This window comes from Hydra vulgaris, chromosome 09, assembly GCF_038396675.1.
Source record: "Hydra vulgaris chromosome 09, alternate assembly HydraT2T_AEP".
NCBI lineage: Eukaryota > Metazoa > Cnidaria > Hydrozoa > Anthoathecata > Hydridae > Hydra > Hydra vulgaris.
The window spans coordinates 17,032,811-17,051,413 of NC_088928.1; the positions used below are offsets into that span (position 1 = coordinate 17,032,811).

General features: G+C 28.9%; 1 long non-coding RNA gene across 1 annotated transcript; it reads right to left on the bottom strand.

The window, feature by feature from the left end:
• Positions 1-441: 441 nt before the first annotated feature.
• LOC136085030 (uncharacterized) lies at positions 442-2,069 on the bottom strand. The gene is made up of 3 exons (XR_010641017.1): positions 1,978-2,069; positions 1,063-1,230; positions 442-594 (listed from the first exon to the last, which is right to left on the bottom strand). It is a non-coding gene; the product is annotated as an uncharacterized LOC136085030 (long non-coding RNA).
• Positions 2,070-18,603: the final 16,534 nt, after the last annotated feature.

Below are 18,603 nucleotides of genomic sequence, written 5' to 3' on the forward strand. Positions count from 1 at the left end.
AAGAAAGGTCTGGAAAAATATGGTGTAAATATAATATTTTTATAAAAATAAACATTATTATGCACAACTTCTCAGAAACGCAACAGGCACTCTTTTTGACATAAGCGAAATAAAGGAAACTGTTTTACCTACGCGTGGTATTGTTTTTGCCATATTGGATAACATTTTTTAAAGGAAAACGTTAAAAAACGGTTGTGCCTCCATTGCCTCCATATACGGTTAGGCCCCCACTTCCCCTATTTTTCAACAATTACATAATTTGAAGTTTACATAAGTTAGATATTTACAAACACTTTCTTTCGCATTTTCTTATAAAAAAATTTCTCTCGCCATTAACTTGGTTGCAATGGCTGCCAAGAGCTCCGAATCAAATACGCTAGAAAGGCCGCTACTACTACTAACCCTATTAAATTCAGCATTAATAAAAAAAAATTGTTTTAAGATATTAATCATGTATATTTAAACAAATTTTTACATAGATAACTAACAATTAGGTAAATCAGCGCCAAAGTAATCAATTCCTTCTTCAATTGGACCGCCAACTCGACCTCCTGCTGCAATATTAGAATTAATTTTTGTCCATCCTGTTTGTCCCTAAAAAATTACTAAATTTCTGACTTAAGGTTGTACATTATCTTACTAAAAAATCTTCACTATATCCTATAAATAAATAAAACAATATCATAGCAACAACATCTAGTATCCTAGCAATTATTCAAAGATTAAAAATAGAATAAAATTATTTCGAGATTTGTTGTTGTTGTTGTTGTTGTTGATGTTGTTGTTGTTGTTGTTGCTGTTGTTGTTGTTGTTGTTGTTGTTGTTGTTGTTGTTGTTGTTTTTGTTGTTGTTGATAATTCATTGATTATCAATGAGTTAACAACAAAACAAAAAACAAAAAAACTTGAAATTCTTTTATAACATTTGCTTTTTTATTTACAATATATTATTTAGTTTTTAAACAATTGTTTACATTTATAAACAACTATTTATATTTATAAACATTTATAATTATTTATCAAAAATTGATCCGAACATAATAATTAGAAAACATGTTCTAACCTTAAGATAACATGCAAAGTTTACTGTATTCCAAGTGAAAAAAAAGCAGCCAGCAGTGTACTCACATATTTTTTGGCAATTTTCGGACGTATATGCTGGTGGAGAGCACACGGTGGAAACTTCTCCAATCACCACCAAATTTAATAACAAAAAAAGCGGATTCATTCTCTAAATATTTTCCATTAAAAAGAAATATTATTGACACCATATTGTAAATATTTAAAACAAATTTTATCTAAAATAAGAAACTTTGTTACTGAAAACCATCCTTTTAAATGTTTCGACGTCAATGTAATATCAATGCTTTACAATAAAAATCGTTTTCATTACGTTATCATTTGTCGTTAAATGATAACGTATTTTATACCTTTTTTTTTTGGGCAATGAAATTTAAACAAACAAAAAAAGTGCTACCTTTAATTAAATAAAATTTTATTTTTTTGTTAAAAATCTTCACATAAGAACTAAGGTAAGTTGAACAATAAACACGTTTAATTAAGAACTAAGGTAAGTTGAACAATAAACACGTTTAATTAAGAACTAAGGTAAGTTGAACAATAAACACGTTTAATTAAGAACTAAGGTAAGTTGAACAATAAACACGTTTAATTAAGAACTAAGGTAAGTTGAACAATAAACACGTTTAATTAAGAGAGAAGTTTTTTATAACTAATCTACCCTCAATTTATCATTGGTTGAAAGAGCATCTACCCTTAGCTTAACTGATTGAAAGTACATCTAGTTACCTAATTTATCATTGGTTGAAAGAACATCTATTTTGAATTTATCATTAATTGAAAGAACATCTAGTTATCCTAATATAAGTCGTAAAATATTTAGTTATAACATAAGATATTTAGGCTATAATTTTTTCTTGCATTGTTTATATATTAAAAAATATTCTTAAAAGTATACCTTAGAATAAGACTGTTCTCTTCTATTCAATCAGCAAACTAGAGTGACTTTATTTTGACAAGTATTTATATAATAACTTAACAATGGTTTGTAGTAATAAAAACAAAACAAAAAAGAACTGTTTACATTTACGTAAGTTAATTTTAATTATTTTTATTTGAAATATGGTAATATTTTAATACATTTTTAATGAAGCTTTTAAAATTATTTGGGAATAAATCGCACGTCATAAAACAAATATATAATATAAGTAAATTAAAACATGTTATTGTTAATTAGTTTAATTGCTACCGTTCATCAAAATATTTTATGGATTTTTTTTTAATAAATTTAATTGGTTTTTACGCGCCTTCAACCAACATTGTCATTATAACATGTGATTCCAAAAAATCTGGACAAATTAAATTCTAAAATATTTTTAGAAAGATGACTTATTTTTTAAGTTTTGAACGATGTTTCAAAAAGAGCAATGTTCATAGAGTTATGTTAAAAAAAATTACAAATTTTCCATTCCTTGTCTGCGAACTGTATCAACTCTTGTAAAACTCTCCTTACTAAGTCGATGTACGCGCTCAATGTCGACATGTTTGAAGCAGTAGTTGATACGATTCCTTAGTTAGATCAAATTTTTAGCTTTCCAACAATTAGCATATACTGCTCTCTTGATTTCATTCCGAAAATCTTCAATAGGTCGCAATTCTGGTACGTTTGCAATATTTTGACTTCTGGGCACATATTCGACATTTTTAGACCTCAAAAATTCTTGAACTTTTTTCGAGTAGTGAAATGATGCAAGGTCAGGCCAAAAAACTATTTCATCATCTTTATGAACAGTCTCTATAAATGGGAGCAAACATGATCTCAAACACTTGTCTATGTACACATTTTCATTGACAGCTTGACCGGAAGGTGCAACATAATGCTTTGACAATCCCTTTGGAGAAGTTGCAACCCAAACCAATAATTTTTGTTCAAATTTTGATTTTTTTTTTTAATTTAACATCATTTGGTGTCGTAGTAACATCTGATGAATAAAATCCACTGTTTCCTGAAATATTACAATTACTTAATCCAAAATATGATTCATCGTTAATGATCACCTGTTTTTTTTGAAAAATTTCAACCAATTTAGAGCACTTTGGACGAACAAGAGATTGTTGTTCAGGAGTTCTTTTTGGAGCCTTAATTTTTTTATGATAATGAAGGATTGTCTTCTGCTTTATCGTTTTGCATATGTATGATTGATTGACATTGAATTTTTTAGCAAGAGAACGTTGACTGATTTCATGTTGATGGTCGATTTTTTTTCCAATTGTTTGATCTTATTTTTTGTCATCTTAACTGCTTTCCTACCGCTTCCAACTTGTCGTTCGGGTAATGTGTTGTTGTCTTTTCGTTTTAGAATATTGTAGAGCGTAGATCTTGGAATACTTTCCATCATAAAATGTTTTACAATTGCGTTTTTGGAAAGTTCTGGGTTAGATTCAATAAACTCGTACACTCGCTTTCATACGTCACCTTGTTTCGAAGTAACTTTTTTCATCATTTCAAATTTGTTGCTCAGTATAAAATTAATGAGTTTTGTAGAGAATTTAATTCTCTACAAAATGGCGTGCAAGGCAATCAAAATTGATAAATTTACGCGGAGAAAAAATTGGCGGGAAGTTTGTCCAGATTTTTTGGAATCACATGTTATATTTAGCATTACATTATATTAGGTATGTCATAATAGATGATGATCACATGGCCTACTATATTACACGGCCGTGTATGTTACATTTTAGAGGCCGATTCTAAGAGGCATATTTATAAAAAAAGATGGTTGCGCAACTATAGAGAAAACATTATTATATCTCATCTAGACTAAATAGATAGTATAAGTATAATATTACGAGTACAAATATAACATTAAGAATGAAAAAGTATTCACAAAAACTGGAATTTTGTGTTTTCATACTAGCAATTTGTGTATTTATAAACATATATATCTATGTATATTTTAGATATATATGCTTATAATACTATGTATATTATAAACATATATATATATATATATATATATATATATATATATATATATATATATATATATATATATATATATACTGGGAACAAAAAAAAAAGCTTGAAATTTGTGTTCTTTTATTTATCTATTTTTTTTTTGTTCATCTTTTGTTTCATCTACTTATGTTTTTTTTTAAATATACATGTCTACTTTTAAAATTTTTAACAGCATCTGTTCCTAATATTTATCAACGATCTACCGGATCAGGTCAATAACAAGATAAAACTATATGCCGACGATAGTAAAATCATAAACATCATAAAGAATGCAAGTGACAATGAGAAGTTACAGTTAGATATAAACAAAATCATGGCATGGTCCTCCACTTAATTAACAAAATTGAATAATGAAAAATGTAAGGTTATACATATGGGCAAAAATAATCCAAATAGAGTGTATACATTGCATGGTATTGACACCGGACACTAGACATAGTAATACAATCAGATCTAAAATGGCAAACTCAAGTTAACTTAGCTGTTGGTAAAGCAAATATGATGCTAGGTATTATAAAACGGACATTTAAATATTTTGATAACAATACGGTAAAAAAGTTATATACAACTTTCGTTCGCCCACATCTGGAATTTGCTATTCAAGCTTGGTGTCTTTACTTAAGACAAGGCATCAATAAAATTGAAAAGATTCAAAGAAGAGCTACTAAAATAGCACCGGCGTTGAAGAAATTACCATGTGAAAGAAGACTAAAGGTCATGCAACTAACAACTCTAGAAGAGCGTCGAATACGTGGTGATTCAATTCTGCAATATAAAATTCATTATGGCTACGATAAAATCAATTGGGTTTCCCAGTACAATTATACCGAGTCTGAGACAACACAAATTTAAATTGAAAAAGCTATTCTGCAAAAACGCTCATAGATACAATTTTTTCGCAAATCGAATAGTCCACACGTGAAATAATCTGCCGAATGATATAATAGAAGCTGAGTCAATAAATCTATGCAAAAATAAACTAGACAATTCAGAAATTTGCAAAAACTTTTTATTAAAACAAAAATTAAAAACAATAACATAACAGTAAACACCTATTTAGTTGAAAGCTGATACAGTGCAATGTCTTCTGTTATTGCACTTCGCAATTGTTTTAAAAACAGTTGTCCCAGCTATTACCTATTATTATATTATTTTTTTAAAAATTTATTATCTTTCTGTACAGTGGTATTAATTACCTTCTGCTAATTTAAAAAAAACATTAAATATAATTTTAAAAGCAAATTTAAACCCCCAATTTTTGTGTAAATCGCAAGTAAAGCAAACTGTTGGAAAGTATTTTGATAAAACAAAGCTTGATAGCTCTTTGACATTAGCACCTTGTTTAGTTATTAAATTTGAAAGATTATCTAAGACTGCAAAACATCCACATGTGAAACCCTTAAGTAAAAGTAAAGGCACAGTAAGACCATCTCGTGATATTTGTAGATATGGACAAGTACTTATATTGCTTGCATCTGTAGCAAGCATAGACTGCAATTGTTACATTTGCTTCTTTTTATCAATTTCTTTGCTATATAACCAGCAATTGTTGTTGCAATTTCTTTCTCTATGCCATCTTTCTAACTCGACTTCTTCTGACTTTCGCTCTAACTTTTTTCGTTCTTCCTAAACACGATGCGGGTGATAATTCTCTTTAGTGAGCTAAACTTGTTTTTGCTGGACAGGGTATATGGCCTCTATATAGCAATTAGCCGGAAGAGGATAAACCACAATACCCATTAATTAATATGTAAAAATATTAAATATACTTAAATACAAATACATTAATTAGGTAATTTGAACTGTTCATTCTAACATCCAGTGCAACATCTGTCAACTTTCTCTATGCTATCTTTCTAAATCGACTTCTTCTGACTTCACTCTAACCTACTTTGTTCTATTTAAACTCATATACTCGTGGTTAGCGAAGTGGGTGATGATACTCTTTAGTGAGCTGAACTTGTCTCCGCGGGACCGGGTATGTGGCCGCTATATGGCAATTAGCCGGAGGAGGATAAACCACAATACCCAATTAGTTTATAAAAATATACTGCTTGATAAAATTTGTTAAATGCTCTTCTATGGCGCTCTATGATCAAGCCGTAAGACCTTCTTTCCTTAATAACCACACACACACACACACACACACACACACACACACACACACACACACACACACACACACACACACACAAAAGAAAACGTCGACATACATATGATGGAAGAAACGTAAAGTAAAATAAGAAATAAAATACCTTCAAAAATTATAAAATAATAAACTGTTATATAATTAATGAATTTGAACACTTTTATACCCAGGGGCGCCGATATAGGAGGCAAAAGGGACAGTTTGTCCCGGGCGGCAGATGTCCAGAGTGTGCAAAATTAAAAGAAGATTCCTAAACAAAAGGGTCATTTACTGATAACATAGAAAGTTAAGAAAAATAGAGGCACCAATCAGCGTTGCTGTCCTAGGCAGCGTGAAGACTCTCGGTGTCTCTGTTTATATCTATTTTAGTTTGATTAAAATTTAAACTAATTTAGATTTGTTTTTACCGATTTTTCTTCCACAGATTCTTAAGTTGCGTACATGTTTCCTAAAGATTCTTGGTTTAGTAACTTACATGTTTCTTTGGGATTTTTGTTTGAGTTGAGTACATTTTTCCTAAAGATTCATGGTTGAGTTACGTACATGCTTTTAAAAGATTCTTGTTTAACTAATGTACATGTTTCTTAACGATTCTTGATTAATAACGTACATGAGCTACATTTTCGTAACTTTTGTTGTATATAACATTAAAAATTGTTGGTAATTAGTTGTTTTTAGATTTAACAATTTTATTCTTTATTAAGTTAGAATTTATAACAGGAAGAGAAACCAGGAATCCATGCTTGTTGTAGATTTTAACTTACTTTAACTTTAAAGAAATAATTAGAAAGATAACATATTTAGCTTGTAAAATTTTATTTAAAAAAAGGCTAGAGCATCTTTACATGGCGTTTTTTCTTACGATATTTAAACGGTGGATACAGCAATTTTTTAGCTGCTTTTTTGTAAGTTGTCTATAATGAACTATCCGAAATCCCGCCACGCTTTTACAATTCGATATAGCAAAATTTTTTTTAATAAAAGAAACTTTTAAATAACACATTGACAAACATAAATGTTTAATCAAGGTAGGTTGTAATACTTTGGCAGTTCTGACAAAAAACAATTTTTAGAATATATAGAAATTTCTTTATTAATGAAAAATATTTTTTAACAGTTAGTAGACATACTCTCCTTTATTTATAAAGGAGAGCATGTCTACTAACTTTTAAATCGTAAGGTTAGGACAAATTTGAGTTATTAATTGTATTATGTACCTCAAATTAATGTTTTCTGCTATAATGAAACCTAAGTTATATTCAAAAAAATTGCTGAGAAAACATAAGTAATAAATTTTTTCTATATGCTGTCTCCTAGAAAAGATAAAAAATAATACATAATAAAATCATAAAAGATTTTATTTTTTAAATGGTTTTATCTCAAAACTCTAAAATGTGGAATATAACAAAAAATTCCAACCTTGCGATATGTTGGCTAATTTATCATTGGTTTTAGGTTCTTAACATACTAAATTGTCATAGTACGTTAACAATTTAAAGCTTTAAATAAAAGTAACCAAATTTTAAAACATCAGCATACCTATGCTCTCTTTTATGAAAAAAGGATAGCATATGTCTGCCAATATACCGTCCTTTTATTTAGAATTTTATATTGTGGATGTGCGGATTACATGTAGCACGTGACATTTTATAATGTCACGTGCTAAATGTAATCGTTTTTGAGTAGACTTTGAATTTCCTAGCATTTCAACATTAACAAGACTAACATAAAAAGTAAAATCTATTCATGAAGATTTATCGACAAAAGATTTTTTCAAACTTAACAGACATTAGACATAAAAACTGCATTCTTCTATTAGATGAAGTTTATGTAAAGACTATGTTGCAGTATCATGGGGAAACAGTTTTTGGAAAAGCAATTAAAAATCCAAATGTTCTTACAAATACTGTTTTAAGATTAATGGTTATTACTTTGTTTGGTGGACCCAAATTTTTATGTAAAATGTTTTCTGTGCGTGACATTGATTTAAATTTTCTTTTTGAACAAACTACTTTTCTTTTATCTGCAATAAAAGCAGCCGGTGGTCATGTTATTTCTATAAATTGTGATGCTAACAGGGTAAATCAAGCCTTTTTCAAGAAATTTGAGACAGATGCCATACCTTAGCGAACAAAAGATAATATATATCTTCTGTAATGTGCGCACCTTTTAAAAAATATATGCAATAATTGGATCACTGAAAAGTCACAGGGGATCGAATTCGAAATCTTTCGCTTATAAAGCGAGCGCTCTACCACTGCACCACTACCGCATATAATTGTTAATGTTTATAACCTTTATGCAGATGTACATAAGCGTCATCCGAATCAGCCTGCTGTTTTCTCTTATGATGTTTTGAATTTTCAAAAGCTGTTAAAATTGGGAAAGATGGTTATGCAAATATGCTCTTCTCAAATAGTTCTTTTTAAAAGCTTCACTAAAGATGCTTCTAAAAGTATCTATCATACTCATAATGGTCTTGTTGAGTTATCAAAGTTTCTCTTGTCCACAAGTCATAAGTATGTTTTGCTCAGAACAGCAGTTTGGAAAACTGAGAAGGATCAGAAGGTACATAATTTATCACTGTTCAACAAATACTAAAGAAAGTGGGTATCATAAAAACAAAAGTACTTTTGCAATTAGACAAATATGGTGTTGATCTTGATTTTAATACATCAGATCATTCTTTTAAAAAAAAAGATGTGGTTTTTACTTAAATGTAGAAAAATGTTTGATATTTAATAATTTGCCAGAATTAGAAAATATATTATCTATAGATATCAAAATGACTCTAATTTACATAGCTGGTTATATTGTTCGAAATGACAAAAATTCTGATGATTCATATTTTTATTATAAAAAATTAGACATTTTACTGAGGAAATCAATCATGGAGGATTAACTGTGATTTAGTATGTCAATTGGTCATATATTGCTATATTATGTTTTGTGAAGTAGCTGATAATACATGCATATCTTCTTTGTGCAATCTAATGATGCTTGTATCAGAATCCTGTAAATTAAATATGAACAGAAACCATGGTGTTACACTTTCAAATATTTTCTTTAAATATTTTCGTAATTTATATTCTCCAAGGTCTGAAAAAGAACCAAAACAAAAACTTTTAAAACTTAGCGTTAAATAACATTAAAGGTCAACAGCAACTGTTTTATTGTTAAATTGAACTGTTAAATATAAATAATCATACTGTATATATAATCATACTATACAAGGCCGTAGTTAACTTTTTTGATGTTTGAGCTAAGCAACTTTGAAACATGAAGAAAACTCCATATTTATGCTTTTATGACCTTATAAAGTTTATTTTCCGGCTTTTATGACCTTATAAAGTTTACACCCCCCTCAAATCGAAGGGGCTGTAAACTTTATAGGGTCATAAAAGCCGATCAACTAAAGACTATTGAACCAAATTTAAAACTTGTTGATAAATATAAATTAGGTTAAAGATTGATTAAAAAACAAATTTGACTCATTGCCCTCCTATTTGGGGCTGGGGGGGGGGGGGCTAACGTTTTGAGGTTTTTGTTGATCCCAGTCTCCAATCGCCGCAATTTTTAGCATAGCATCTTGATTCCTCATACAACTGTGATCAAAAAGTAAGGTGAATTTTTTTATAAAATGAAAAATCTTTATTTATTCTTCCAAATCTGTATCGTCCCCCTCAAAATAATCCCCCCCCCCGGCCCCAATGCACTTTTGCCAACGTTTTTTCCAGTCTTCGAAGCATGCCGAAAAGTCCTCGGTAGAGATAGCCTTCAATGCGCGTGCCGATTCACGTTGGATCTCTTCAATGGACTCAAAACGATTTCCCCGGAGTGGTCTCTTGAGCTTTGGGAACAGCCAGAAGTCACAAGGTGCTAAGTCAGGCGAATGGGTAGAGTTTTTGGCGAAAACATGGGTAGAGTTTTTGGCGAAAAACTCACAAAGAACCAGTGCTGTGTGCGAAGGCGCATTATCGTGGTGCAAAATCCAAGAGTTATTGGCCCATAACTCCGGTCTCTTTTTGCGAATAGCTTCACGCAAACGTCGCATAACGCTTAAATAATATTCCTTGTTGACAGTTTGGCCAGTTGGAAGGAAATCGTAGTGCACGACACCACAATAATCAAAGAAAACAGTCAACATGACCTTGATTTTTGAGCGAATTTGACGTGGTTGCTTCGGTCTCGGCTCGCCTTTTTCACAGTATTCACTCGATTGGTCGGTTGCTTCAGGGTCGTATGCGTAGACCCAAGTCTCATCGCCAGTAATAATTTGTTTGTAGACGTCTTGATAGTCAGAAAGCATTGCTTCACACGTTTTAACGCGACGCTCTTTTTCAAAGAAATTGAGAAATTTCGGCACCAAACGTGATTTAAGCCTTCTGAGGCCCAAATGATCCTTCAAAATCGATTGCACCGACCGAAATGATATTCCAACCATGTCAACAAGGTCTCGAATGGTTAACCGACGATTTGCAAGCACCAATTCTTTGATTTTGTTGATGTGGCGATCATCAATCGAAGTCGATGGTCGTCCGGAGCGTTCCAAGTCATCAACACGTTCTCGGCCTTCTTTGAAGTCTTTGTACCACTTGTAAACATTTTTTTGAGACATAGTCTCTTCACCGAAGGCCTTTTGCAACATTCGATGCGTTTCAGCAGCAGAAATATCATTCCGCAAACAAAATTTAATAGCACTTCTTTGCTCAACAAAATTAGACATCGTGAAAATCGCCGAATGCACTTTTGGTACTTCAGAAACAAGCATAAACAAAAAAAAATAATTATGAGTTTGACATGTAATTTGGCGCAAATGTTAATGACATTCCTACCAACTTAAAAATAAAAAAGATTGGACGATTCGAATAAGGCGGGAAGTTTAAATTAAAAATTCACCTTACTTTTTGATCACAGTAGTATATATGAACATACTTCAATATGAAGTTTTTTTCATGTTTTAAAGGTGCTTAGCTCAAAAATCAAAAAAAAGTTGTCTACGGCCTTGCTATAATAGAATAAAAGAAAAAAGTAGTAATACTTTTTAATATATTTTTAATGCATTTTTGTTGTTTACTTTTATTTCTTCCTTAAAAATTAATTTTTATGTTCAGTTCAGGTTATTTTTTCAGTATTTTTTATTTAAAAAAGCTCGCCTTCAGTTTATTAAGTCATCCACACGGTGAATAGGCCTGATATAAAGTACGCCATGATAAACATCAAAATGCTATTAATTATTATTGCTTTAAAAGTTCAATTTTCTAGGCTAGAATCAGTGCCGGTTTATCCTACGGACACACTGGACACGTCCCGGGAGGCCACGGAGTTCAATGGGCATCCATAGCATCTAAATGAACTGTTGAAAGATATATAATTTGAAATAAAAATTATTATCGGCCTCTATCCTGGATTTCCTATCATGTTCCAAAGATTTTAATCTTTGCAATAACAACGTATATGACGTATTGCAAACTGGACTGTTTTTTTTAGTGACTTGAAAGGACTTTCGAGTTCTAACATAATGGTGAAAAAACGAACAAATTTGATAAATAAATCAAGCAAATTCAAAAACAACTAATATTCATAAAAAACAAATTATTTAAAGAAAGGGTAAAAAAAAAAAAAAAAACGTAACAAAACTAAAAAAGACACTAGAATAAAAATTAAAAATAATTTAAACAAAAGATGAAAAAGAATTACAACAATGTCATAAACATATAATTGTAGAAGATTTTTAAGAATGGAATGCGTTTTGATGATTCAGAATGGAATTCGTTTCAGAATATTTGATGATTTAGAATGGAATTCGTAATCAAAATGGAATATGTTTTGACGAGTGTTGAATTATGTTTTTTTTTAAAGTTTGTGTATAATATTTTATATGATTACTTGTATTTGTTTGCCAAGAGTATCCTATCCTGTGTTTTCTGGGCGATCTAAAATGATTGCTGACGTTAATGAGATCACGGACAAACTAATGAGTGACTTAGATAAAAGAAAGAAAAACTATTCTGGATTGATTCTCTGTTTGGTTTTCTTGTGAATCTCCGCAGCATGGATATTTCGAAGATCACTTGCAGTGGACAAAAACTTGTTGACCGGCATCCTATTGATCTGATCTCTCACTTATTGAACGAATGTCTTCATTTTGGAGTTTTTTTCGGGAGCGTTTTTCACATCATTCTATTGTTCAAATAAAAAACCGGGTACTGGACTCCATCGACCTAGAAGATATTATATCTGCATTTGCAAGCTTAAAATGCAGACGAAAGGTGTTATAAAACCGATACTAATTGCAGCGTATTTTTAATAATAAATAACGCAAAACGCTTGTTTAATACAAAAGAAAATACATTATAATACCATAGCGCAGCGATTACAAAGATTTTTTTATTTGAACCGCTGTTAAATTTAAATACTATCAGACCAACAGGGGCCAGAAGGCCAAAAGTGTCGGGAAGCCAAGAAAAGTTTAACCCGCCCTGGCTAGAATATGAATATAGCTTGTGATTATTTCAGAGCTTTTTCGTTTTTAGGATACCTAGATTAGTTAATATTTTTGGAAAAAAAAGCTTTAACTTAAAGCCACTTAAAAAACTGTTTGATCAATAGCTGAGTAATTGTAAAGATTAGTATTGATTTTGTTTATTTTAATGGCTGAAAGATTATTTTAACGAAAGAAAACTGAACAATTATTTTAACCAAACCACTCATTAAACTACTTTTAAAGGCGTCATCATAATCGCAATTAATTATTCTAAATTACGTAAATGGTAATTGTTTACTATACGCATTTTTATTTTTAGAAGTTTTAAGGACCCCAAATGTGTCTAAAACTGCATTAAATTTAAATTTGGTTTAATTTTATGACGAAATTTAAAAAAACTTTAAATGTAAAAATTTTAATGCTGATCAGAAAATTTAACATTTCTTAGTTTAGTACATAAATGATGGCAAGGTATGATAAACTTTTTCTTTTAAAAACAAAATTTATTTTTATATAAATATACATTATTTTTAACAATACTTTGATTTATAATTTAAATCAATATATTAAATCAGGCCTCGGAGGGAAGCGGGAGGCCTGATGTAAAATATTGATCTTTAGCTCTCGCCCTCACTCCCAAAAAATGATTTACAGGAACAATTTACTGCTTACGTAAAAGTATTTTTTTTTCTCATAAGTATAATTATCATTGTAACTAAAATGAGAAACACAAAGTCGTTTAGAAGAAAGTAATAATAATTACATAATAAACTGAACTGCAACGGTTAGCACGGTTGTCGCAAAAAAATAAAAATTAATAAAAAAAAATTTAAAAAAGCGCCGATGGAAATGCAAATCTTTTTGATTGGACTAACTAAAAAATATAAAATTATTACACTCTAAATTATATTGATAAAATATAAAATTATTTACCTGATAAAATATAAATTTATTACCTAAATTATTGCATAATAATTTTTATTTTATGTAATGAATTATATATTTTATGTAATGAATTACTTTAATACATAATTCACTTCTATTGTGGAATCTTTAACTGTTGTAATAAGTCTTAAAATGCCTGCATTCTATTACCATAAGAAAATATAAAACATTTTTTATAAGCAGTAAAAACTTTTATAGTTGTTCGTCAAATTTTTTATCAAATAAGTAATGTTGTTTATAAATAAGTAATGTTGTTTATAAATAAGTAATTTTGTTTATCAATAAATGGATAGCTAGTGTGAAAACCAAAAGACAACACTCGTCTAAAGAATTTTTTCACGGTGCAATAAACGACGCTTGTTATATATATATTCTTGTAACACTAACGTTACAAACATACGCTTGTAACAAACTTAAAACCAAAATTTGTATTAAGTAATCTTTTTTTATGAATAAAGTAGTGATGTAAATTTTCCGGTAAAATTTGATTCAAAGTTTACCGGTAAAATTTACCGATAAATTTTCCGGTAAATTTTAAATCGAAGACGGTAAATTTTCCTTAAAAAATTTTTTTTTTCAAATGAATAATAAAAATAAGTAAAAAAAATTTCAAAATTTCTCAGGCGGTAAATTTTCAAAATTTTCCGGTATATTTACCGGAAAATTTATCGGTAAATTTTACCTTCGCAACACGAGAATAAAGTGATAGTTCGTGCAAAAACCAAAAGCTCTCGTAAGAAGCTGTTTAGAGGAGCAGCTCGCATGGCTCACCATGATCGGTTAAGGAGAGATTTTCTTCGCTTTCACGCTCATTTACTCCCGCCGAGACCTGTTATATTATATTGTTTGTGGCACTTGCCAAAATTGTCAAATTTGCTATGTGACAAATGATGTGTTTTTTTTGATTTGCAAAAATTTCCAACAATGCTTTTGAACAAAAAAACTTGTTTTTTTTTCTAAAGCGTTAGCTTTGCGGGTACTAATCGGCCTCGAATGAAGGGGTTGTATAATTATTATTATAGATAATATTAATTATTATCAGTTTTATTCTTTGAATGATTTCTAATTATTATTTGTTAAATCTGAAGGGGTCCTCCCTGCAGACAGTTTTATTAAAGAAAACTTTCTTTATCAGGGTAACACGGGGCAAAATGAGACAGCGGGGCAATATGCGAGAGTTCGTATTTATCATGATGCCAGCCCTACAAATTATTATTTGCAAGTTTTTTAAATATGCAGTTGTGTTCAAAAACTATTTTGTGTCAAGTAAATATATTGAGTCACTTTGAAATAAAAAAGTTGAGTAGAAGGGGAATTCCTTCATTCCTCGGCTTTGCGAAAATTACAAATTTTTAAGTGTTATATTTTTTCCTAATCTTTTTTGATCTCACTGAGTGGAAAAGCTTTTTATGTTTAAAGTTTTTTTTTATTAGAATCTTTAGGCCTTTTTCTATCATTTCCATTCTTTGGTATTTTATTTCTTCAATAAAATAGTCCGGAAACTAGGCAATTCGATGCCAACATGATGCGGGGCAAAACGAGACATTCTGTTTGTATTTGTTTTGCCGATATCTAATATTATGTTTATTTAATGTTTTACAGTAAAACAACAAACATCGCAAATATTAATATTTACGTGCTGTAGATTTAAATTTATTATACTGTATTTACTGACTTTTCATTTTATTAATTGAAATGCTTAGTTGTTATCCAATATAGAATTATGTTTTATATTTTGTGAAATTATATTTAAATATAATAAATATTTAATTGAAATTTGAAGCAAATAATTGTCTGATGTTTATATTTACTATGTTTGTATTTTATAATCTTATTGTATTGTATATGTAATTGTAATGTAATAAAGTAAGTAGTATATGAAATATATAGTGAGTAGACTTAAGCATATAGGTTAATGCAGTAAACTATAAACAAAATATAATGAATTTTATGTGTACTTTAAATACATAAGTTCAATATATGCATGTATGGTTTTATTAATTCTTGTAGTTGTTCTTAATATATATATATATATATATATATATATATATATATATATATATATATATATATATATATATATATATATATATATATATATATATATATATATATATATATATATATATATATATATATATATTCATGTATATATATACTAAATTTTATATATATGTATATATATATATATATATATACATTTATATATATATATTTTAAAACATATATATATGTATATATATATACATATATATGTATATACATATACATATGTATATATATATATATACATATATATATAAACATATACATGCATATATATGTATATATACATATATATACATATATATATATATATACTTATATATATACATATATATATACATATATATATATATACATAGATATATATATACATATATATATATATAAATGCATATATATACATATAAATATATATAATTACATATATACACAAATATATACATATATAAATAAATATATATATATATATGCATATATATATACATATGTATACATATACATCTATACATATATATACACATAAATATATTTAGATATATATATACATATATATAGATATATATATAAATATGTATATATATACATATATATATATATATATATAAATATATATACATATATATAAATACATATATATATATATATGTATATATATATATATATATATATATTTATATATGTATATATATTTATATATGTATATACCCAGTCGGCACATATGGTTTTAATCTCGGAATTGAAACCCGTATAAACACGTGTTTGTTACATGGCGTACTTTATAACAGGCCTATTCACCGTGCGGATGACGTCATAAACTGGAGGCGAGTTTTTTTAAACAGAAAAAACACAACTAACGTGAATTCAACTTGAAATTATATTTCCAATCCAAAAAATACTAAATAAAAAAATACTAAATAATTTTTTTTACAAATATAATAAATTTATACATAAATTCAGTATTTATGTTGGTTTTTTTTTTAAACTCAGTGTTAAATAACAATGCTATTTAACACTGAGTTTCAAAATTATTTGTTTTGGTTCTTTTTCTGATCTTGGTGAGTACAAACTACAATAGTTTTTAAAAAATATGTTCGAAAGTATAACACCATGTTTTCTATTCATATTCAGTTGATATGATTCTGAAATAAGCATCATTAGATTGCACAAAGAAGAAATGCATGTATTATCAGCCACTTCACGAAACATTATATAGCAATATATAACCCATTGACATACACAATCACCAGGTACAGTTAATCCTCCACGATTGATTTCGTCTGTAAAATATCGGAATTTCTCATAATAAAAGCATGAGTAATCTGAATCTTCATCATTTCGGACAACATACCCAGCTATATAAATCAGACTCATTTTAACATCTATAGATACTATATTTTCTAATTCTGGTAAGTTATCAAATATCAAACATTTCTCTTCGTTCATGTAAAAACCACATCTTTCACAAGAATGTCCTGATGTAGTAAAATCAAGACAATCACCATTATTGTCTAATTGCAAAAGTAGTTTTGTCTTTAAAATACCAACTTTCTCTAATACTTGTTGTACAGTAATAAAATATGTACCACCTGATCCTTGTCTGAGTTTCCCAAACTGTTTTTCTAAAGGATCAGTGGTAAATGTTCCAAGCAAAACATATTTATGATTTGTAGACAAAAGAAACTTTGACAACTCAACAAGACCATTGCATGTGTGATAGAGACTTTTAGAAGTATCTTTTGTGAAACTTTTACAACGAACTTTTTGAGAAGAACACATTTGTTTAGCTAAGTTTCCGAATTCTAACAACTTTTGAAGATTAAAATCACCAGGAGAAAATATTGCAGCTTTGTTTGGATCACGCATACGTATATCTGCATAAGGGCTATGAACATTTTCAATTCTCCAAAATTCAATTATTATTGAAAGAAACAAAATAGTATCATCAACATTTTCCAAGTCTGGATGACATTTTAAGGCACAGACTGTTTCTTCACAAAATACTTTCAGACAAGTTGAAACTTTTTGTCTTTCAATTGGTTTGGGGAATACAGCAACATCAGTAAGTTTAGACATTTTAATCATTTGCTTTGATTCTAATTTATGCAATGCTACAATGTGAGACCACTTAGCAACTTTTTTTCCCTTATTAACATAAAAATCAAGTTCCTGAGTCTTTTCAGTTATCCAATTATTGCGAATATTTTTTAAAAGGTGCACAAAATCATATAAAAGATAAATATTATCTTTTGTTCGCCAAGGTACGCCGCCTGTGTCAAATTTCTTAAAAAAGGCCTGATTTACCCTGTTACCATCACAAACTATACATACAACATTACCACCTGCTGCTTTGATGGCCGATAAAAGAAAGTTAGTTTGTTCAAAAAGAAAATTTGAATCGGTTTCACGTACTGGAAGCATTTTACATAGAAATTTGGGTCCACCAAACAAAGTAACCACCATAAAACTCAAAACAGTATTAGCAAGAACATTTGGATTGTTAACTGCTTTTCCAAACACTGTTCCCCCATGGTACTGCAACATAGTTTTAACATAAACTTCATCTAATAGAAGAATACAATTTTTATGTCTAACGTCAGATAAGTTTGAAAACACTTTTTGTAGAAATATATCTTCATGAACAGATTTTACTTTCGATGTTAGTCTTGTTAATGTTGTAATGCTAGGAAGTTGAAAATCTTCTCTGAGACGATTATATGTAGTACGTGACATAGAAAAATATTCAAATGCTCTTATTATTGTTTCAACAGAATATTTTTTATCTGTGACAAGTTTATCACCCATCGAAAATAGTTGCTGTTCAATAATATTTTTTTTACTGTTTATCTCATAAGCATTTAAAAATCGAACTGCTTCTACAATATGTGACCATCTATTTAATATGGTAACTCTGTTCTGCGATAGTGTTTTTATTACACAT